Genomic DNA, 24,324 nt, shown 5'->3' on the forward strand with positions numbered 1-24,324 from the left:
GGAGCCCGGTCAATCAAAAATCATTGACACCTGGCAGGGCAGCACCGTCACAGAGATTCCCAACCAAGAAATGCGAATCTCCCGCTGGTGCTGAAGTCTCACTTGGCAGCTTTCCCAGTCCGGCGGCCACAGAGCTCCTTCTCCCCTCTGTGTGGCTTGCGGGGATTTCAGCTGGGAAGCTGAGTGTGGTCACCAGGCAGTAGGTTTACCACTTCCCCATCAGCCACTGCCCTCCCTGCACTCTCTGCTCTTTCCTCCCACCACAAGGATGAGATTGATAGAGATGCACTCAACCTACCCCATGATGCCATCTCAACGGTTTAAAGCCTGACCTAAGAAGTAGGGACTTCCCACGAGATGCTTGGCAACCCCAGCTTCAGGGCCTGGGATCTCACACTGTGGCTGCCAGAATGAATGTGCTGACAGAGCTCCCCATTCACTACATATAGGGCTTACTTCTTTTTGTTTTTGTTTCTTGAGACACAGTCTTACCCTGTCACTGAGGCTGGAGTGCAATGGCACAAGTTCAGCTCACTGCAACCTCCGCTGCCTGAATTCAAGCAATTCTCCTGACTCAAGTCTCCTGAGTAGCTGGGATTACAGGCACGTGCCACCATGCCTGGCTAATTTTTGTATTTTTTTTTTTTTTTAGTATGGATGGGGTTTCACCATGTTGGTCAGGCTGGTCTCAAACTCCTGATCTCAGGTGATCCGCCCACCTCAACCTTCCAAAGTGCTGGGATTACAGGCGTGAGCCACTGAGCCCAGCCTGGCTTACTTCTTTTTGTATTCCTGAGGCTTTTTGCTGACAGCTGGCTTGGGATCTCAGGCACAGAAGCAGGACTCAATGTCCCTGCTGTTACTCTTTCTACCCCTTTACAGGGTCCCTAAGTGCCCATCTGATGCCAGTTTCTTTGCCTCCCCACCACCCCAGAGGACTCTTTGATGTTGTCCCATACCTTTAACCCTTCTTCTGCCACACCCTCAACTCCTAGCCCTTATAGAACTCTATTGCCAATGGCACTGGCTGCTACCTCAGTTATTTTCTTTCTGTGCATGAAATCTTGGTGAGCAAAACCAAGTCTTCTGTGTTCTTTAAGCCCTTGCCCACTCTCCACTGTAATTAATGCAATGATGGGTACATGACACACAATAATTAGGGCAATTGCCTTTTGTTCACACTTTCACAGCATCTCCTTTGATCCTCACCACAACCTCGTCAGGCAGGTATTATTGTTGTTCCCATTCCACAGAGGAGGAAACGTGAGACCTGAGTCACAACCTGGAATGCGGCAGAACCAGGTCTTGACTTTGGTCCTCTCACCCAAGCTGCAGTGCCCTCGGCAAGGGACTGGAGCACCTGCTGGGGAAGCCTCTGAGTGAGTCTCCTAACAACTCATCATATTGAAAAGCACAGTGTCCAAAGTACCTTAGCAGTTCCTTTAAAAAGTAGCAAGATTTGTACTTTCTCCCAAAGTATTTAAATAACTTCACATCCATGAACAGTTGGAGGTATAGGATTTCAGTAAGACTCACAGAGCAGGTGTTATATTTCCTATTTCACCCAGGGAGCAACGGAGAAGATCATTGCTCTCTAAGGGTCCCATTCTGGGTTTCTGGACAGGAGAGAATGAGAGAGGCCCTGCTAGTGGTGGCCCAGACCCCTTCATGCCCCTGTGTAGTAGTTGGAGCCAAGGAATAATTACAAAAGGTACAAGAGGCTGGGTGTGGTGGCGCACACCTGCAATCCCAGCACTTTGGGAGACCAAGGTGGGAGGATCGCTTGAGCCCAGGAAATCGAGATGATCCTGGGCAACATAAGGAGACCCTGCCTCTACATGAAATTTAAAACTCAGCCGGCTGTGGTGGCACTAGCTTGTGGTCCTGGCTACCAATCACTTGAGCCCAGGAGGTTGAGGCTGCACAACCTCCTGGGCTCAAGTTATCACACCATTGCACTCCAGCCTGAGCATCAGAGTGAGATCCTGTCTCAAAAAGTAATAATAAAATAAAATAAAAATAAAAGATACCAGATACAGAGTTCAGAGGCAGATACACAGATACAAATAAACAAAGTGGAATCAAAATAAAACAATGTAGACATTTATAGCTATAGGAATTCCTGGAGTCAGCAGCCAGGAGTTTGGGAGTCCGGTTCCTAGTGGGTGAGATTCAGTGTTCTTCAGGTCCAGGCCAACATGGCTGTCCACACTGCTACCAGGGGCTTTCTGTGTCAAAATGGAGAGGCTGAACCACCAGGATCATCACAGAGAGCAATGCATAGAAGCAAGTGGAAAGCCCAAAGCAAATCGTGAGTTGAAACGGGCCCGGCGAACAGGAAAATCCAGATGTGGATTTGGCAAACAAATGGAGCAAGCAGAGCCCTAGCAGGTGGAAGAGAAGTAGGGCTTGGAGTCATCACCAATGCCCAGCTGCTGGGCAGCGTTGCCTCTCATTTCTCTTCCTGTCCATAGGGTAAGGCTTTGTTAGCCAGGATTCAGGGGCCAGCAGTGTGGATGAGAAGTTTTAGTAGCTGACTCCAAGAGGACAGACACCAAGTTCACACAACACACAGGTGATGGCATCTGCAAAAGAGCACTAGCTTCAACAATCAGTCAGATTCCTTTGTCTTCTAGACCCCCTCAAGTTGCAGGAAGTCAGCCAGTTTTGAAGAGGGCAATTATCAAATGTCAATGTTCTCATTGGTCTCCAACATTCCTGCTGTGGTCTGAATGTTGGTGTCCCAAAAAAATTCCTATGTTGGGACCTAACCCCCAGTGTGAAGGTATAAATAGGTGGGGCTGTCTACAGCTATACCATCCTGAATGCATCCGATCTCATCTGATCTTGGAAGCTAAGCAAGATAAAGCCTGGTTAGTCGTTAGATGGGAGACTGCCTGGGAATACTGGGTGCTGTAGGCTTAAAAAGAAAAAAAGAAGTGAGGCCTTTGGAAACTTTTTAGGTCATAAGAGCTCTGCTCTAATAACTGGGATTAGTGACCTTATAAAAGCGGCTAAAGGATGTGTTTTTGACCCTTTCACCACGTGAGGATGGAATAAGAGGCACCATCTTGAAGCAGAGGTGCTGAATCTGCTGGCACCTTGATCTTGGACTTCCCAGCCTCCAGAACCATGAGCAATAAATTTCTGTTATTAGGCTAGTCATGGTGGCTCACACCTGTAATCCCAGCACTTTGAGAGGCCAAGGCAGGAGGATCACTTGAGGCCAAGAGTTAGAGACCAGCCTGGGCAACATGGTGAAACCCTGTCTCTACAAAAAAATACCAAAAAAATTAGCTAGGCATTGTGATGCTTGTATTCCCAGCTACTCAGGAGCCTGAGATGGGAGGATTGTTTGAGCCCAGGAGGTGAAGTTTGCAGTGAGCCAAGATCCTACCATTGTACTCCAGTCTGTGCAACAGAGTGAGATTCTGTCTCAAAAAAAATAGTAAAATAAAAATACATTTTGGTTGTTTATAAATTATCTACTCTAACGTGTTTTGTTTTGTTTTGTTTTGTTTTGTTATAGCAGCCCAAATGGACTAAAGGCAACTCCACAGTGAGGCATGATTACTCTTCCTTCCTGAAGCCTTGGGATTATATGTTGCCACTGCAGAAAAGAAGCACCTTTGTACAGCTTCTAGAAATTCAAGCTGGAAATGCTACCAGAGAGAATAGTAGGGTCAACCTCATATCCCTGGTCAGGGTGACCCCCATCCCCCCCGCCAGCTCAAATACAACGTGAGTTATGTTCAAAGGAGATCTCAAAGCAGGATCAAGCCTTTTATTACTTTCTTCCAATAATTTTTTATTCTTATTAAATACATGATATTATAAATAAACTAATAGGACAGTAAAGGAAAGGAAAAATTTGTCCCACACTATTAACACTCCAAGTTGAACTGCTTTTTGTTGGTTCAAGTTCATTTTCGTTTCATTTCATTGGCATGTATCATTTTTATGTAGCTAAAGTCATTGTCGTGTACAGTAAAATGTATTCTCTTTATCACTTACAATTAAATCCTAAGCACTTTTTTATGTTATATGGGGTCCTCACAATTGTTATTGGCTCTGTATATCTCACAAGAGGTTTTACTGCATAATTCACCCAGTCACTTTTCAAATTGTATCCTTTTAGATTGCTTTCTGTTTTTCACTGTTGGACCTAATGCTACAATGAACAGTTTAGTGCCTTACTCAGATCACCACTCTGGAAAAGAGTCTGGGAGCCTAAAAGAAGGTTGAAGGTGAAGTACTGGCAATTTTTCAGGCACCTCTTTCCACAAGATGATATGCAATGGGCATTGGCTGATTCTGGCCTAGTAGGGAGAGAGATGGGGGCGGCAAGAAAAATGGACGATGCTGGGTTTGTTCTACAGCTGACCTCAGACAGTGGTACTCATCATTTTTAGAGAGAAGAGAAGGGCAGGAGTAGTTGTCTTTTTGAGGAAAGGTCTTATGAGGCCTGGGGCAAAGATGGGTTACTTCCTGGTCCAGGCGTGAAAACCACAGTAGCCAGGAGTTGGGGAAATACAAAAATGGCCCATAAGTAGCATTTTCATGCAGGTGGGGCAGCAGAGGCAGAGTGAGGGGCAACCTGCTAATGGCTGAGGACCCCACAAGCAGGCTGGAGCAGGGCAGAAGGAGACTTGGTCCTGCCCACGTGCAGGACACTGGCAGAGACCTCCAAGAACTGATGGAGGGACTCTGAGGCAAGGGCTTAGTTCCTCCAGTTATGTGGTTGACCCAGTGAATATGTGGACTACAGGCATCAATGTTAATGGGTTCTCATCTGTACCCACAAGCCAGACAGGCCGGAAGGAGTTGAGGGTTTGGATAGTTTTCCTTTTGGGTTATTTTCCTAGGATAGCTTCCCAGAAGCAGGATCACTGGGTTAAAGGGCACCAAAGCTTTTTTTCCTGTGGAATTCCCATAGTCATTCCTCAGGCCCAGCTTCCATGTTCTTCTTGTCTTCCCTGCCCTAGTACCAGGAACTCAACCACATTTTTGTTTTTATTTTGTTTTTTGTTTGTTTGTTTGCTTTGTGTTGCTTTGTTTTATTTGTTTGTTTCTTGAGACAGAGTCTCACTTTGTCACCAGGCTGGAGTGCAGTGGCACGATCTTGGCTCACTGTAACCTCCGTCTCCCAGGTTCAAGTGATCCTCCTGCCTCAGCCTCCTGAGTAGCTGGGACTACAGGCGCGTGCCACCACACCCAGCTAATTTTTTGTATTTTTAGTAGAGACAGGGTTTCACCATGTTGGTCAGGATGGTCCCGATCTCTTGACCTCGTGATCTGCCCACCTCGGCCTCCCAAAGTGCTGGGATTACAGACGTGAGCCACTGTGCCCCACCTGTTTATTTGCTTTTGAGGCAGAGTCTCACTCTGTCACCCAGGCTGGAGTGCAGTGGTGCTATCTTGGCTCAGTACAACCTCCGCCTCCTGGGTTTGAACAATTCTCGTGCCTTAGCCTCCCAAGTAGCTGGGATTACTGGCATGTGCCACCATGCCCAGCTATTTTTTTTTTTGAATTTTTAGTAGAGACTGGGTTTCACCATGTTGGCCAGGCTGGTCTTGAACTCCTGACCTCAGGTGATCAGCCTGCTTCGGCCTCCCAAAGTGCTGGGACTATGGGCGTGAGCCACCACGTCTGACCTCAACCACTTTTATTTTCTCTTTAGTGCTGCCCCCTCCCTCTTCCCCATGGGGAGCTTCTCCATCCAAGACCACCTCTGCCCCTCACCCTTGAAATACCTGCAGCAACTCTGTTATGAAAGCATAGTAACAGAGTTGCATGTACTGCTAATACTACTGTGATTTTCCTTATTTTTAGCCTATATGCATAAGGAAAGGAAATGCTAGATCTCTGAGAGAGGTTAATAAAAAGGAAAGTGTTCCCACCTCACTTCCCTTGCTGGTTATTAAGCCAGTCCCCCGTTTTCTCACTTCTCCTAAAGACAAACTCTGAGGCCATTTCATTTTAAGCATCACTGCAAGGGCACAATACAGTTGTAACTGAGATGTTTAAAACAAGGGGAAAAGCACACAAACATGAAAGTCTCACTAAGTTTTGAGGGGCTCACTTTTGTTTTGTTTTTGAGGTGAGGTCTTACTTTGTCATTCAGGCTGGATTGCAGTGGTGCAATCACAGCTCACTGTGGCCTCAAACCCCCCTGGGCTCAAGTGAACCTTCTGCCTCAACCTCCTGAGTAGTTGGGAGTACAGGTGCTGTATTAGTCTCTTCTCATGCTGTTAATAAGGACATACCTGAGACTGGGTAATTTATAAAAGAAAGGTTTAATTGACTCACAGTTTCACACGGCTGGGGAGGACTCGCAATCATGGCGGGAGGCAAGGAGCAAAGTCACATCTTACATGGTGCCAGGCAAGAGAAGCGCTGAGCAAAGGGGAAAAAGCCCCTTATAAAACTATCAGATCTCATGAGAACGCACTCACTGTCATGAGAACAGCAGCATGGTGGTAACCACCCCCATGATTCAATTACCTCCCACCAGGTCCCTCCCACAACACGTGGGGATTATAGGAACTACAATTCAAGAAGAGATTTGGGTGGGGACACAGCCAAACCATTTCAGGCACACACCACAACACCTGACTAATTTTAAAAATTTTTTTGTAGACACAAGATCCCACTATGTTGCCCAGGCTGATCTCGAACTCCTGGGCTCAAGCAATACTTCCATCCCAGTGTTCCAAAGTTCTAGGATTACAGGTGTGAGCCACTGTGCCTGGCAATCTTACTAAGTTTTGATAGTCACAAACCCTCGCTTGTGATCCCTGATTCTTTCTCAAGATAGGTACTAGCTAACCATCTGAGACATCAGATGCTGTTAACCTAGTGTCCATGTTGAAGATTCAAGGAGTCTATGTTGGCCAGGGTCTGGCTTGGAAAACTAAACACCACCAGTTATGTTAACAGAAGGAATAAAGGAACTGATTAATTGGATATTGGAGAAATGAAAGAGACAAATTAGAGATACCACTTCTATCAGAAATCATAACTGCAGATTGGGTGTGGTGGCTCATGCCTGTGATCCCAGCACTTTGGGAGGCCTAAGAGGGTGGATCACTCGAGGTCAGGAGTTTGAGACCAGCCTGTCCAACATGGGGAAACCCTGTCTCTGCTAAAAAATACACAAATTAGCTAGTGTGGTGGCACATGCCTCTAATCCCAGCTGAGGCAAAAGAATCACTTCAACCTGGGAGGCAGAGTTTGCAGTGAGCTGAGATCGCACCACTCTGCTCCAGCCTGGGGGATAGAGTGAGACTCTGTCTCAAAAAAATAAAAATAAAAATAAAAGTAAGAGAGAGTTTGAAAACTGCAGCTCTTGAATTTAGCATCTATATGCAGACACAGGAAATGCACTCAGCAGTCATTCCTACTAGACTGAGTATGCCCGGCTTTTGTATTAGTCAGAAGGAACCAGCTAATACCCACTCAGATGAGTTTTTAAAGAAGAGTGTTATGTATGGGGCTATTGATGTAGGTAGGGTTTAGGGAACCCAGGGAGAGATCCTATGGCATCTGGATCCATTACCACCCATAGATTTGTATATAGTTTGGATATTTGTCCCCCCAAATCTCACATTGAAATGTAATCCCCAGTGTAGCAGATGGGGCCTCGTGGGAGATGTTTGGGTTATGGGGGCAGATCCCTTATGGCTTGGTGTTGTCCTCGCAATAGTGAGTTTCATAAGATCTCTCTTAAAGTGTGGCACCTCCCACCACCCCTTGCTCCCTCTCTGGCCATGTGAGATGCCTGCTTCGCTTCACCTTCAGTGATGATTGGAAGCTTCCTGAGGCCTCCCCAAAAGCTGAGCAGATGCCAGCACCATGCTTCCTGTAACAGCCTACAGAACTGTGAACCTCGTCTTTATTAATTACTCAGCCTCAGGTGTTTCTTCATAGCAATGCAAGAATGGCCTAATACAGATGTCAAGAAGGAAAGGGAAGGAGTATCCAGAATCCAGAGAGGATGGGTTTATGGAGTGGGTGCTTGACCACAGCTGAAGCCTTTGGAGAGGGATTCAGCCAATCTGAGAATGTGTTAGGGAGGCCAGGAGAGTAGATTCTCTTACCATGCTTTATTCTACTCCTTGCAAGTACCACCCAGTGGCCAAACCCAAGCAGAAGCCAGAGGCCAGGAATATACTGATGTTGCCCCAGTGGTTGGCTGGTAAATAAATATTTAACAACAAGCTCTGAGACATGTATGTGTGCATGCATGCTTACTTGTAGTGTTTGCCAATGTCCATGGTGTAAATATTCCTACCACGGTCACCAAACACGGAGTTAGGAGGAGATGCATACAATTGGTTCTTGCAGGCTCTAGTGCTACACTGAAGTAAACAGATGGGGTCAGCCTCCCACAGCACAGACAGAGTAGAGAAGGATGGAGAGTGGATCTGGAAGGGCAAACAAAACAACCAGTGCTGCTGCAGCTGCCGACATCAGGCCAAGGGTTCTGACATCTGGAGCAAGGATATCAGGGCCTCCACGTTCACCATCAACATATCTGTCATTTCCAAGGCTAATATAGGGTGATTAAGGAAAATAAAGACTCAGCAGGTTAGAATGTAGGAGAGAAAGGAGATGAGACAGGGAGAGAAAGAGAGACAGATGTCAATTCCATTCTAAGCTAAGGCTGGGAAAGACCTGCATTCTTCACAGATATCATGCTGTAAGCACAGAGAGGTTAAGAGTAGGGATTTGTGCTTCTCCAACTTCAATTAACTGGTAGCGCAACAGTATCTTTCATACAGCTAGGGGTGGATCCCATGGTGAGAGAAAGAGTGGCATGTTAGAAATGGTGTTCCAAGCAGGTCCAGGACATAACATACCATCTGGCACTGAACCCCAGGTCTCAGAAACAGTGGCACACTAGAAATGGTGTCCCAGGGTCGGGCCAGGATAAAATATGCCATCTGGTACTGAGCTCCAGGTCTCAGAGGTCATAATATCCTCCTGTTGCCTGCTGGCTTACAAGTGGCACAGAGCCATTAAACCAATGGTTCATGACCTCATGTGGGCCCATGTTGGCTGAGCCATTGCTGAAGAGACTGGGATTCTGTGATGCTTAGGACCGGCTCTCTGGGTCCTAGTGCTGTTCTTCTGTATGCAGAAGCACACCCAAGTCTCTGGGTAAAAAGCAGTGTGACGTAAGAGCCCCACAGCCACCCCCTGCCCACCAGCACAATCACGACTGATCTGCCTGCCATTACCATTCTCCATGTCAATGTCCCAAGTTCTCCTTCCAAGACTAGAAAAACTGGCTCTGTAAACTCTTCTTATCTTATGGCAGCCTCCTCATCCTAGCCTCAAGGCGCAAGTTCATATAGATTGGAGCACAGATAATCTAAGTGAGAAGCACTGAGCTATCCTCCAGACAACCTCCCCTTCCCAGGTCCCACCCCCAGCTTTCACATGGTAATTGGGAAAACAGGTACCTGGATGGGGTGACAGGGGTTTGGGCTTGATGTCCCAGGCAGCAGCATCATGATCTTGCCACATAAAACTACAGGTGTAGAAACTGGCCCAAACACAGCCAGGTATAAAAGACTACCCCTTAACCATTAAAATTTTACTTTTAATGGACAAAAGTAAAATGTCCCTCCCTCTCTTCCACCAACCGTAGCTTTAACAGTCCCCATTTTCCTCTCAGAATTATGCACTGCCGAACTGGTGATGGGTATTTCTATTGACAGCTTCCCCACCTTAAGATCCGAGGAGATTTCTAAAGCATCTATCCCTACTGTTTATATGAAACCAAGGACGCTGGGCAGACCTCCCATCAGAGCATTGTTAAAGAGAATACAAGTGTCATAGCACCTATGAAAATATTCTGGGCTGGGCGCAGTGGCACATGTCTGTAATCCCAGCGCTGTGAGAGGCCAAAATGGGTGGATCACTTGGGGCCAGGAGTTCGAGATCAGCCTAGGCAACATGGCAAAACCCAATCTCTACTAAAAATACAAAAATTAGCTGGGCATGGTGGTGTGCACCTGTAATCCCAAAGTGCTGGGATTACAGGCGTGAGCCACTGCACCCGGCCTATGGTAGTTATGTTGTATAAAGTCACTAAAACATGACTCTGCAAATACTGAGCCATTGCTCCTAGATGGAAAAAAACAAAAACAAAAACAAAAAACAGCATTACATGCTTATATACCTCTTTCTGGTCATATGTTCATCAACTGATCAGTACATAACCTTGCTTTATGTGTGTTTCTGTTTGGAGACACCTTATTTAATATATGTTGCTGATTCATTAATCTTAAACTCATGGTTAAAAGCACTATAACTTATGCCTGAGTGAAGGTTATCTGACACATGTATTTTCGCAATAAGGTACAGCACAGCCTTCCTGTGCTGAGAAACACTAGACATCTCCTCAGTGCTATGCTTAGGGACCGTCTGAAACAATGAAATCACCAACAAAAGGCACAAAAATGCAAAAAAAAATATGGAACTAAATAGACTACAAAAAGGGTCCTTGTGTACAGTGTGAGAGCTGAAACAAGAGGCAGATTGTTGTCTTGGTCCACCACAGCTGGGAACATGGGTGTCAGGTTACCCAAATGTTTCACCACTCTGCACATACCTGAGTATGACCATGGAAGCACCGTGAGTATTGACTGATTTCGAAGTTACAAATACATGTTAGTTAGTAGGTGAATTTGCAAGTACAGAATCCACAAATAATGAGGACCAACTGAACATACAATAAAAGACAGAAAGTAAATAAAGCATTTAAACAGAAAATAAAAATAAAATACACATTTAAGATATTCAGTGTTTTCAAAGGCAAATACAGGTTACTGTAATAGCATTAATCACCTATCAAATCATCAGAATAGATTAGAATGTTGGTAAGCATGCAAATATCCGCTAGCTCTCTTGAGAGAAAAGTCATAGTGAATAATCAAAAGCCTGAAAAATGTTCAGATTCCTTGACCTACCATTGGAAATCCAGGAATTCTAACCTAAATTAATAGGCAGAGATGTACCCCAATAATTAATTACAAGAATATTTATCTCAACAAAATGTATAACAGCTAAAGAGAAACTATAAATAGCCTAAAAGTCTTGTAATAGAGAATTGGTTAACTAAATTATGATACCTCTAAAATGAAATACTATGCAGCCTTCAGGCAGGGCACAGTGGCTCACACCTATTATCCCAGCACTTTGGGTGGCTGAGGCAGGCGGATCACTTGAGGCCAGGAGTTCGAGACTGGCCTGGCCAACATGGTGAAATCCTGACTCTATGAAAAATACAAAAATTAGCTGGATGTGGTGGCACATGCCTGTAGTCCCAGCTACTTGGGAGGCTAAGGCACAAGAATTGCTTGAACCCAGGAGGCAGAGGTTGCAGTGAGCCGAGATTGCACCACTGCACTCCAGCCTGGACAACAGAGCAAGACTCTGTCTAAAAAAGAAAGAAAAGAGAAAGAAATATTATGCAGTCTTCAATCATAATGTTGTAGAATGATATTAAACACTTGGCAAGTTGCTCACTCTAAAAGGCTAAGTTCACTTTTAAAAATCAGACCATAGTTTATAAATTTGATTCTATTTTTATATGTAAAAAGGGGAAAGGTAAGACTCATAATTATTTAAATAATTGTGAAAAATGACACATAACTACTTTAAAGGTAAACTTCTTAACAAAATCATAGCAAATTAGGATGGAATATAAGTCTACTTAAAGAATTAATACGGCCGGGCACGGACTCACGCTTGTAATCCCAGCACTTCAGGAGGCTGAAGCGGGCAGATCACGAGGTCAGGAGATCGAGACCACGGTGAAACCCCGTCTCTACTAAAAATACAAAAAATTAGCCGGGCGTGGTGGTGGGCGCCTGTAGTCCCAGCTACTCGGAGAGGCTGAGGCAGGAGAATGGTGTGAACCCGGGAGGCGGAGCTTGCAGTGAGCCGAAATTGTGCCACTGCACTCCAGCCTGGGCGACAGAGTGAGAACCCGTCTCAAGAAAAAAAAAAAAAAAAAAGAATTAATACTATAATGCTGATATCTTATTTTGATACTAAATCGACTATGTTAGTCAGCAAAAAGACAGACACCACTATTATTTAAGTTCTCACCCACGAAATCGGATAAAGAAAAAAGGAACCAAGACATGATTATTCAAAGGAAATAAATATCATTACTTATACGTTATTTATTTGTGTACCTACAAAATCCAATTGAATCAATAAAAATCTTGTAGAAATAACTAGAAAGTTCGATTTCTGACAAAACTAAATACAATAAGCACACAGTATGAGAGCTGAAACAAGAAGGCAGATTGGAAATCTAGGAATTTTAGTCTAAATAGTCAATGATGTAACTCCAAGATTTAATTATACAAATATTTATCTCAACAAAATTTATAATAGCCAAAGAGAAATCATGAGCAGCCGAAAAGTCCTATTCTAAAGAATCGGTTAACTAAATTGTGATACCTCTAAAATGAAACACTATGCAGTCTTCAATCATAATGTTGTAGAATGATATTAAATGCCAGAAGGATGAAAAGATATGCAGCATCACTGGTCATTAAGGAAATGCAAATTAAATCTGCAATGGTATATGTGATGGTTAATACTGAGTGTCAACTTGATTGGATGGAAGGATGCAAAGTATTGATCCTGGGTGTGTTTGTGAGGGTCTTGCCAAAGGAGAATAACATTTGCGTCAGTGGTCTGGGAAAGACAGACTCACCCTTAATCTGGGTGGGCACCACCTAATCAGCTGCCAGAATGGCCAGAATATTTTGCACAGGCTGGACTCGAACTCCTGGGCTCAAGAAATCCTCCTGCCTCCGCCTCCCAAAGTGCTAGGATTACAGGCGTGAGCCACTACACCCAGCCACATTTTCTTTTCTTGCTCACTTTTCCCAAGTGTGTATGTATATTGGTATTACCTCGCTGTAAGCTGAAATGTGACATGCAAAGAATTATTACCTTCTCACAAAGAGCTTTACAAGCCAGGGTGTGGCTTACATACTGTCTATTTTTAATATATTAATCATTGTTATTTTAAATTGCTGGTCAAATAATGCCAACCTTGTTATACCTAAGCCCGGTTCTGATGCTCATTCTGTATACTCAAACTGTGAGGGGTTTTTTGTTTGTTTGTTTTTTGTTTTGTTTTGCCTTTTCATGTGCCTTGCAATTTTTTGTTGAAAGTGGATGTGCTATACTGGGTTTAAAAAAAAAAAAAACCTGCTGTAAATTGACCTTTAGTGGTATGGTGGTAAGGTGTGGAGGGAGGGCAAGTGCTCTATGGTCCCATGAACAGGTCTCAGTCTTTTAGTAAGCTTGTACCTCTGGACTGTGCACTTCAAGTGTGCTTCTCACTTTTCCCCCCTTAGGAGGAACAGGATGGCTAGAGGGAGCTAGAGCTGGGTATTTCCCTTTCCCAGGTCACTTAGGCTCTGGTGCAAGAGGTTCTCCTGAGGGCAGACCTTGTGAAGAACAGAGTGTTCTGACATATTTCACCATGGTTTCTTTTCTCTTCCCCTTCTAGAAGCATGAGGCGATTTTTTTTTCGTTTGATCTTCACTCTGAGAACCGCTTGGAGCCACCGGAGTTAAAACTCACAAAAGTGGGAGTGCTCCCCTCTAAGACTGGACACCCCCTTGAAGCTTTTTACTCTCGACTTGTCCACTCTGAGTCTCCAGCAATTTGTTACTCACACTTCAGGTTTCTCTACTTGTTTCTGCAGAAGTTTCTGCTCATGAGTTTCCCCTGGAGTAAGCTGTGGTTCTCTGTACCTGCCTGTCTGTCTCTCCAAGCAGTTTGACCTGTGACCTTAATCCTCTGATGGACCCAAGAAGAGTTGTTGAATTGTAGTTTGTTCAGCTTTTTACTTGTTAGGACAGAGTGATGACTTCCAAGCTCCTTACACACTGGACTGGAAACGGGAGTCTTCCCCTAATGGTTTTGAATGTTCCAAAATATTTCTCTGCCAGGTGATGATGAATAAAGCTAAATAAACCCTAGGCAACCTGGTGGATTCATTTTATATGTGTTTACTATGCTTTCTTTGAGATTACCTGAAAGACTAGAAATAACATGGGCTTTGGACTTGGACAGACCTGGTTTGGAAACTTGATGTGACTAATGTCTCCCTGTGTGACTTTGGATATGTTATTTAATAATCTCTCTGAGCCTCAGTTTTCTAGTACGTCAAACGGAAACTGGATTGTATTCCCTATGGAATTGCTGTAATTACTGATGAGTCTCTTCTACCCTTTTGTTTCCTTAAATTTCTTTTGTGCTTTATTATTCTAGGTCACTTCTAGTTACTGTCTTTCCTGCTTCTTCTTTTTCTTCCATGTTAAGCCTTCAATGTCATTCTTGTCTGTATGTAAGGATATAATCTACAGGTCGATGCTTTAAATCATGTTCTTAGGCAAAATAAGCATCCAGGAAACTCTGACATAAGCTTAAATCTGGTTGAAATTTACAAATTGGTGATTTCTCTGTATCCAACCCATTTTCTTTTCTGAATCACTGGAATAATGTGATACTCCCTTTATTTTCCATTGGTACAAATTAAATGATGTTAAGTAGCATCTGGATTTCAATGTCCACATCAGTGTTGAGTATATTTTTGAGGATGGAGTTGGGTTTAGTTATAGAAATTCCACAGCTTTTTTCCCCCCAAGGTTTGCTAAGTGAATTGCTTAGACTCTTGGAGGTTCATTAGGGAGACTCCAGGACACACCCAGATGAGTACATTTAGTTTGTTTCTAGCAACCCTTCCTTGTTAGATGAGCTAAAAGGTCAACTATTTATTAAGGTGGAGCAACAATGAGGTGAGCCCTGGCTGAGTCATGGGCTGGGAGTTAAAACACTTTGAAGCTGGTAATGGTTAGGCTCAAAGTCAGTTGTATTTCTTCCTGTTGCTGTTCCAAAGGCATGAGGAGGAGATGAGAACCAACAGGAAAAACAGCAAATGATGGGGAAGAAAACAAAAGGTAAGGAGGAAAGAAAGACAAGAAGGAAACCTGAAAGTTACAGAGGACTCATTGTATATCAGGAACTATCTTGTGCATTTCACATTGTTCTCTCATTTTCTCCTTAAAGCCACCCTGTAGAGTAGCTATTACTATGTCTATTTCCAGATGGAAGTAAATATGTATCAGAAAGATTGGTCAGGTGTGGTGGTTCATGCCTGTAATCCCAGCACTTTGGGAGGCCGAGGCAGCTGGATCCCTTGAGGTTAGGAGCTTGAGATCAACCTGGCCAACATGGTGAAAGCCTGTCTCTACTAAAAATACAAAAAAAATTAGCCAGGCATTGTGGCACGTGCATGTAATCCCAGCTACTCAAGAGGCTGAGGCAGGAGAATCACTTGAACCCAGGAGTTGGAGGTTGCAGTGAGCTGAAATTGTACCACTGCTCTCCAGCCTGGGTAACAGAGTGAAACTCCCTCTCAAAAAAAAAAAAAAGAAAGAAAAGAAAAAAGAAAAGAAAGATTAAGAAAATCACCACCTTCAGTCACTTAACAGGTAAGTAATGGAGCTAGGACTGGGATTCAGGTTGTTGGAATCCAAGCCCAAAGCCTTCTTCCTTGCATTCTTCCTTATTTTCAGCCAAGCTGTTTGTCTAATATCTGCTTTGTGTCACATACTGTGTGATAGGTGCAGTGATATAATTTCGAAGATGCCGCTCTCAACTCCCAACATGACATGTTAACGGTCTGGTAGGTGACTCTAACACTGAAATAGTTTCCACAAAGAGCATCGAGTACCTTAGGTATGTATGAGGGCCAATGGAGATTTTCAGGGAGGTGTAATCAGTGCTGGCTGGGGAAGTAGGTCTGCAAAGAGATGAGTGTGGGGAGGTCTCCCAGGTGGAGGCAGCAGGATATGCAACTCATTAGGGCATAAACCATTATGCACGTCATCATGGTGGGAACACAAGGAGTGAGAAGAGGAACAGTCAGAGGGGAAGTCTGGAGTCTGACCATGGCGGGCCTTGTGTGCCAGACCAGTGAGTTTAGGCTTCATGATGAGGGTGATAAGGAAATGCCTTAACAGATGAATAACTTGATGAAAGCCATCATTTAGACAGGCTTCTCTGGCAGCATTGCAGAGCATGGGCTGGAAGGAATTGAGAGTAGAGTCTGTGAGTCCAGGTGATACCAGGGTAGGTCCCCAAACGCTGGTGGGACTTCAACCCCAGCCAGTGTCCAGGCTTTTGACACCATCATGAGAAGAAAGTCAAAGATAAGTCAGAAAATAGTGAAAGTATGGAAATTTATTGCAAGTGAAAATTACATACTCAAGAAAGGGGAGTGCAGGCATACTCAAGAGAGAGTCGCACATAAAGGAGTTTGGGACTGCTACCTTTATGGGTTTCTTTAACCAAGGTATGGAATAGTCATGAAAATTCCTGGAAAAAGATGTAGATTTCTTGGAACTGTGGTGCCATGCCATGCATTTTTACACAAAATATGCGTGTTTCCAAAACTCTTCTGGCACTGGTGGGTGTGTAATTGAGCATGTTAATGAGCATATAATGAGGATCTAAGTGAAACCTAGGTCGAATCCAGCACCATGTTGGGTCCAGTTGGTCTTAGCCCACTTGATCCACACAGGTGTTTCAGGGTCTTAAGCTCATAGCCTCTAGTCATGTGAAACTGCTATCTGGAGTTTTTATTCCCCTGTGGTGATGCTATATCATTCCTGTCTGATAAGGGGAGTTCTGAAGCTGGGATGAAACTTTATAGTTGTCTCAAATAGATAGGGATCAGGCCTTTGTAAACCACATGGGTTCAAGTTCGAAAGGAAAGAAAGAAACTTCAGGTAGGCTTGAGAGACCCCAATTAACTGCAAGGTTCAACACATGACAGATAACAGGCCCTGAAGGAATCAAAGTATTTTATCTCAAAATATATTTCTTTGACATATTCTGAAATGGCCCCACAAAGCTGTCTCTTGTGAGGGAAATTTGCATTCTATGCAGAATCTCCTTCCCTTAATAGGAATTTTCCCAGAGAGTCTAAGATTTTTCAGGGTCTGATAATAAACGTTCATCATTTATTCTCTCTGAAGCCTGCTACCTGGATGCTTCATGTACATGACAAGAACCTTGGCTTCCATAGCCCCCTAATCTAAACTCAGTTATTTCTGGTGAGGCACAGTGGCTCCCAGCACTTTGGGATGTCAAAGTGGGTGGATCACTTGAGGCCAGGAGTTTGAGACTGGCCTGGCCAACATGGTGAAACTCCATCTCTACTAAAAATACAAAAATTAGCCAGGTGTGGTGGCACTTGCCTATAATCCCAGCTACTTGGGGGGCTGAGGCATGAGAATTGCTTGAACCCAGGTGGTGGAGGTTACAGTGAGCCAGGAAGGATCGTGCCACTGCACTCCAGCCTGGGTGACAGTGCAAGACTCCATCTCAATAAATAAATAAATAAACACAAACATTTCTTTATGATGAACTCAACTTTTCACAAAAAGCTTAACTCTTCCACCCATTTGCCAATCAGGAAATCTTTGAATCCACCTATGGCCTGGAAGCCCCCGTTCCCCTCCATTTTGAGATGTCCCAAACCAATATATACCTTGCAAGTATTGATTTGTGTCTTGCATTGGAATTTCTGTCTCACTTAAAAATATAAAACCAAGCTGTAACCCAACAACCTTGGGCACATGTTCTTGGGACCTCCTGAGGCCATGTCACGGGCCATGGTCCTCAAACTTGACAACGTAAACCTCTAAATTGATTGAGACCTGCTCAGATACTTTTTGGTATACAATTAAAAGAAGAAAAGTTGTGGAAAAAGAGGAAGGGAGGAGACTGTCGTCATGGATGTGCTGGAGTTTAAGGTTTTAGAAACAGAGCCATTCCTCATGATGAAGGGGCCACTATGACCATGGGAGTAGGTTTCAGGGAGAAGAAAGTTGGAGTTCATTGCCATTGAGTTAAAGCATTAAGAGGCGAGGGTATTAGCTGTGTTGCCTATGCAGATATTAAATTTATTTAAGATGGTAGTAGAGGCTAAGGTGGGAAGAAAGACTCAACCAGGTGTTAAAGTGCTCAATGAATGTAGAAGTACAATGCTCACTTGGTAGAATATTAATGAGAAAAGTAAAAGGAGGAGTAATCAAATGGCTGGAACCTAAAAAATAAGTGATTTTGTATGAGGAGGTAAAAATAATGTCCTAATAAAATTATTAGGGAGTTGAGGGAATGCAAATACCACCACTGGTGTCCATATGAGAGAATGAGCAGCTTCCATTAAAAATAGTTCTAAGGAGGCCAGGTGTGGTGACCCATGCCTGTAATTCTAGCACTTTGGGAGGCCAAGGTAAGAGGATTACTTGAGCCCAGGGGTTTGAGACCAGCCTGGACAATACAGTGAAATCCTTTCTCTACAAAAAATAGAAAAATTAGCCAGGTATGGTGGCGTGAGCCTGTAGTTCCAGCTACTTGGGAGGCTGAGGTGGGAGAATCGTTTGAGCCTGGGAGGCAGAGGTTGCAGTGAGCTGAGATTGCACCACTGCACTCCAGCCTGAATGTCAGAGTGAGACCCAGTCTCAAAAAATAAAATAAAATAAAATAAATAAAATAAAATAAAATAAAATAAAAACGAAACAGTTCCAAGGAATCGATATCCTTAGGGAAGAGACAGGATTAAAAAAGTCATGGGAGTAGAGAGAAAATTCCAGAAAGATAATGTCCTCTTGGAGGTTATTTATAGTGAATATGGTATTTTCTCTTCTGTTTCATTGACTGTTTTTCTATTATCATATCATTAATATGCTGTTTAAATTATCATAGCTTTATAATAAAATTAAATTTCTGGTCTTTCAAGTACAATTTTGTTCTTATCCTGCCCCTACCCTCAATTTCTTAGCTATTTTCACTTAATAAAATTATTTCACTGTTATTCTGATGAGAAATTGCATTAAACGTGTACTTTTACTTGGGTATAATTGACACCCTTATCCTTTGTTGTAGGTCAAGTTCCCTGGAAAGCCTATTCAGAAGGAGATTTGTATAAGCAGATTTATTAGGAAGAAGCCTTGGGATTAATATGTGGGAGTAAGGAGGTGGGATCAGGCAGAGGAAGCGTTGAACTGTAATGAAGTCACAACAAAGCAGTTGATCCCATGGAGATAGAGTTCTAGTGCTAAAATGGAACTTCATAGTTGTCCCAAACTGAGGCAAGGAGCCCAGACCTTTGTAAAAACTTCCTTCCCCCCATTGACCCCAGTCTCACTAGAGGTGAACTACCCAGCAAGAAGAGGCCTTAAGCTTAAGAGAGGTGGCTTTCATTGAGGGAGATTCCTGGAGAACAAACGAGCTATGAGCCATTGGCAGCCAACATTCTCAGCAGCAAAGGGAATGAATGCCTTGGTCTCTTTCCAAGTGGGGAATCTCAGTGGCACATCAAAGCATCCACTACACCCATTTAAGTCTCTTCATGAGTATATTGTGTCTTCTTGTTTATTCAAATCTGTTTTTTTCTGAAGATTTTCAAAGATTCAAATGGTTACAAATGCAATCTCCTGATGGGTTCCTCTTTCCCACTGAACAGACAAAATCAATTCACTAAGACTGTGGTATTACAGTACAGAAGAAGTATAATTAAAGCAAGGCCAGCCAAGTGGAAGGACAGAAATTTTATTATTACTCAAATCAGCCTCCCAGAGAACTCAGAGGCTAGGGTATTTACGGATAATTTGGTGGGCAGGGGGCTAGGGAATGAGTGCCACTAACTGGCTGGGGATGAAATCATAGGGGTGCTGAAAAGGGTCCCTGTGCACTGATTCTGCCTCTGGATGGAGGCCTTGGGACCGGTTGAATCATGATTCACAGGTCCAGGTGGGGACAGTTGTTTACAAGAAACCAAAAGTCTGAAAAACATCTCAAAAGACCAATCTTAGGTTCTACAATACTGATGTTACCTATAAGAACACTTTGGGAAGTCACAAATCTTGTGACCTCTAGCCACATGACTCCTTAGCAGTAAGGGATTATAGAAACTAAGCCTACATTTTAGCAGAATTTATCTCCCCAGTAATCCTAATCTTGTGGTCTTTCGTTAGTTTTATAAAGGCAGCTTCAGTCCCTGAGCAAGGAAGGTGTTCGTTTTAGGGAGAGACTGTTATCATCGTTGCCTTCAAGTTAAACTGTAAACTAAATTCCTCCCATGGTTAGCTTGGCCTATGCCCAGGAATGGCCAGGGACAGCCAGCCTGTGCAGCCAGAAGCAAGATGGAATCAGTCATGCTAGGCTTCTCTCACTGCCATAGTTTTTGCAAAGGTAGTTTCACAAAGACTTACATAGGCTTTTCCAGACAATCTCTACCACATTGCTTATTAAATTTACTATAGATTGTTTTGTATGTTGTATAGGCATGGTGAATAAGACATTTTTTCCTTTATATTTTCTAACTGGTTATTCGTAGTGTGTAAAAACAGTATATAGGTTACTATGTTCATTTATTTGTTTATTTACCTTTTTAGCTTTAGTGAGGTATAATTGACATACAATCAGCTACACATATTTAAAGTCTGTACTTGGATGAATTTTGACATATATATATATTTATAAGAATATCACTACAATCAAAATAACCAACATATTCATCATCCCCAAAAACTTTCTTATGTCTCTTTGTCATCCATCCCTCTCTGGCACAAGCCCCTGACCCAGGGTAACCATTAATTTGACTTCTGGCCAATTAGTTTACATTTTCTAGGACTTTTTTAGTGATGGAATCATACAGTAGGTATGATTTTTTTGTCTGTCTTTTTGCCTGTCTTCTAAGCATAATTATTTTGAGATTCATCCATGTTGCTTCATGTAGCAGTAGTTCATTCCTTTTTATTTCTGTGTAGTATTATGTGAGTATCATAGCATATCCACTTACCTGCTGATGGACATTTGCTTGTTGTTTCCAGTTTTAGGCAATTACAAATAAAGATGACATTAATATTCACGTACAAGTCTTTGTGTGGACATATGATTTCTTTTTTCTTGGGGAAATACCTACAAGTGGAATGTCTAGCTCATATGAGAGGAATGTGTTTAATGTTTCAAATGTTTTCAAAACAATTGCATCATCTTACATTCCTACCAGCAGTACAGAGTTCCAGTTCTTCCATATCCTTTGCCAATGTTCAGTGTGGTGAAACTTTTAAATTTTAGCCATTCTAGTGAATACTGCGTTAGTATACTGTATTAGCCCATTTTCACACTGCTGATAAAGACACACCCAAGACTGGAAAGAAAAAGAGGTTTAACAGAGTTACAGTTCCACAAGGCTGGGGAGGCCTCACGATCATGGCAAAAGGCAAGGAGGAGCAAGTCACATATTACATGGATGGTGGCAGGCAAAGAGAGAGCTTGTGCAGGGCAACTCCCATTTTTAAAACCATCAATTCTCATGAGACTCGTTCACTATCACAAGAGCAGCACAGGAAAGACCTGCCCCCATAATTCAATCACCTGCCATTGGGCTCCTCCCATGACATGTGGGAATTGTGGGAGTTACAATTCAGGATGAGATTTGGGTGGGGACACAGCCAAACCATATCATTCCACACATGGCCCCACCCAAATCTCATGTCCTCACATTTCAAAACTAATCATGCCTTCCCAACAGTCCCCCAAAGTCTTAACTCATTTTAGCATTAACTCAAAAGTCCACAGTCCAACACTTCATCTGAGATAAGGCAAGTCCCTTCTACCTATGAGCCTGTGTACGAGTCCATTTTCATACTGCTGATAAAGACATACCCAAGACTGGGAAGAAAAAGAGGTTTAATTGGACTTACAGTTCCACATGGCTGGGGAGGCCTCAGAATCATGGCAGGAGGCAAAAGGCACTTCTTACATGGTGGCAACAAGAGAAAATGAGGAAGATGCAGAAGCAGAAACCCCGGATAAAACCACCAGATCTAATGAAACTTCTTCACTATCATGAGAACAGTATTGGGGAAACTGCTCCCATGATTCAAACTATCTCCCACCCTGTCCCTCCCACATGTGGGAATTATGGAAGTACAATTCAAGATGAGATTTGTGTGGGGACACAGCCAAGCCATATCAGCCTGTAAAATCAAAAGCAAGTTAGTTACTTCTTAGATATAATGGGGGTACAGGCATTAGGTAAGTACAGCTGTTCCAAAGGAGAGAAATTAGTGAAAACAAACGGACTACAGGCCCCATGCAAGTCTGAAATCCAGCAGGGCAGTCAAATCTTAAAGCTCCAAAATTATCTCCTTTGACTCCAGGCCTTGCATTCGAGTCACAAAGATGCAAGAGGCAGATTCCCATGGTCTTGGGCAGCTCTGCCCCTGTAGCTTTGCAGACTACAGCCTCCCTTCCAGCTGCTTTCACAAGATGGTGTTGAGTGTCTGCAGCTTTTCCTGTAGCTGCAGCTTTTCCTGGCACACAGTGCAAGCTGTCAGCGGATCTGTCATTCTGGGGACTGGAGGACCATGGCCCTCTTCTCATAGCTCCACTAGGCAGTGCCCCATTAGGGACTCTGTGTGGGGGCTCCAACCCCAGATTTCCCTTCTGCACTGCCCTAGCTGAGGTTCTGCATGAGAGCCCCACCCCTGCAGCAGACTTCTGCCTGCACATCCAGGTGTTTCCATACATCCTCTGAAATCTAGGCAGAGGTTCCCAAACCTCAATTCTTGACTTCTGTGAACCCACAGGCTCAACATCACATGGAAGCTGCCAAGGCTTGAGGCTTGCGCCCTCTGAAGCTGTGGCCTAAGCTGCCCCTCAGCCATTTTTAGTAACAGCTGGAGTGGCTGGGATGCAGGGCACCAAGTACCTAGACTGCACACATCACAGGACCCTGAGCCTGACCCACAAAACCATATTTTCCTCCTAGGCCTCTGGGCCTGTGATGGGAGGGGCTGCCATGAAGACCTCTGACACTGGAGACATTTTCCCCATTGTCTTGTCTTGACATTCAGCTCCTCATTACTTATGCAAATTTATGCAGCCAGCTTGAATTTCTCCTCAGAAAATGGGATTTTCTTTTCTATCACATTGTCGAGCTGCAAATTTTCCAAACTTTTATGCTGTTTCTCTTTTAAAACTGACTGCTCTTAGCAGCACCCAAGTCATCTTTTGAATGCTTTGCTGCTTAGAAATTTCTTCCGCCAGATACCCTAAATTATCTTTCTCAAATTTAAAGTTCCACAAATCTCTAGAGCAGGGGCAAAATGCTTCCAGTCTCTTGGTTAAAACATAACAAGAGTCACCTTTGCTCCAGTTCTCAACAAGTTCCTCATCTCCATCTGAGACCACCTCAGCCTGGACCTTATCATTCATATCACTATCAGCATTTTTGTCAAAGTCATTCAACAAGTCTCTTGGAAATTCCAAACTTTCCCACATTTTCTTGTCTTCTTCTGAGCCCTCTAAACTGTTCCAACCTCTGCCTGTTACCCAGTTCCAAAGTCGCTTCTACATTTTTGGGTATCTTTCAGCAGTGCCCTACTCAGTTGGTACCAATTTACTGTATTAGTCCGTTTTCATGCTGCTGATAAAGACATACTCTAGACTGGAAAGAAAAAGAGGTTTAATGGACTTACATTCCACATGGATGGGGAGGTCTCACAATCACGGCAGAAGGCAAGGAGAAGGAAGTCACGTCTTACATGGATGGTGCCAGGCAAAGAGAGAGCTTGAGCTTGTACAGGGTAACTCCCATTTTTAAAACCATGAGATCTCATGAGACTCATTCACTATCATGAGAACAGTGCAGGAAAGACCCTATCCCATAATTAAATCACCTCCCACTGGGTTCCTCCCACAACACATGGGAATTGTGGGCGTCACAATTCAGGATGAGATTTGCATGGTGACACAGCCAAACCATATCACCTACCCTACTTAAACATGCTCAGAACACTTTCAGTATCCAATAAATTACATGAGATAGTCAACACTTTATTATAAAATAGGCTTTGTGTTAGATGATTTGGCTTAGCATCACAAGAGAGTATCATTCCATATATCACTTGCCTGGGAAAAGACCAAAATTCAAAATTCAAAAAGTGTGATTTCTACCGAATATGCCTCGTTTTTGCACCATCGTAGAGTAAAAACATTGTAAGTTGAACCATTGTAAGTTGGGGACTGTCTGTATATATGCTAGGTCAAGACTGGAAGTGAACTAAAATAAAAGTAGTTGCTTTAGGTGAGTGGGTTTATCAGTGATTTTTTTCTCGTCTTCTTCTTCCTTTTCCCTTCCCCTTCCTATCCTGAAACAATTTAGCCCTAAAGCCATTAGGAGGGGCAGAGTAAGG

At 43.4% G+C, this 24,324-nt stretch overlaps 1 pseudogene; it reads left to right on the forward strand.

The window, feature by feature from the left end:
• The first annotated feature begins 2,803 nt into the window (after positions 1 to 2,803).
• LOC115836519 lies at positions 2,804 to 2,922 on the forward strand (annotated as a pseudogene).
• Positions 2,923 to 24,324: the final 21,402 nt, after the last annotated feature.

The sequence above is a fragment of the Nomascus leucogenys genome, chromosome 8 (assembly GCF_006542625.1).
Source record: "Nomascus leucogenys isolate Asia chromosome 8, Asia_NLE_v1, whole genome shotgun sequence".
Taxonomy (NCBI): Eukaryota; Metazoa; Chordata; class Mammalia; order Primates; family Hylobatidae; genus Nomascus; species Nomascus leucogenys.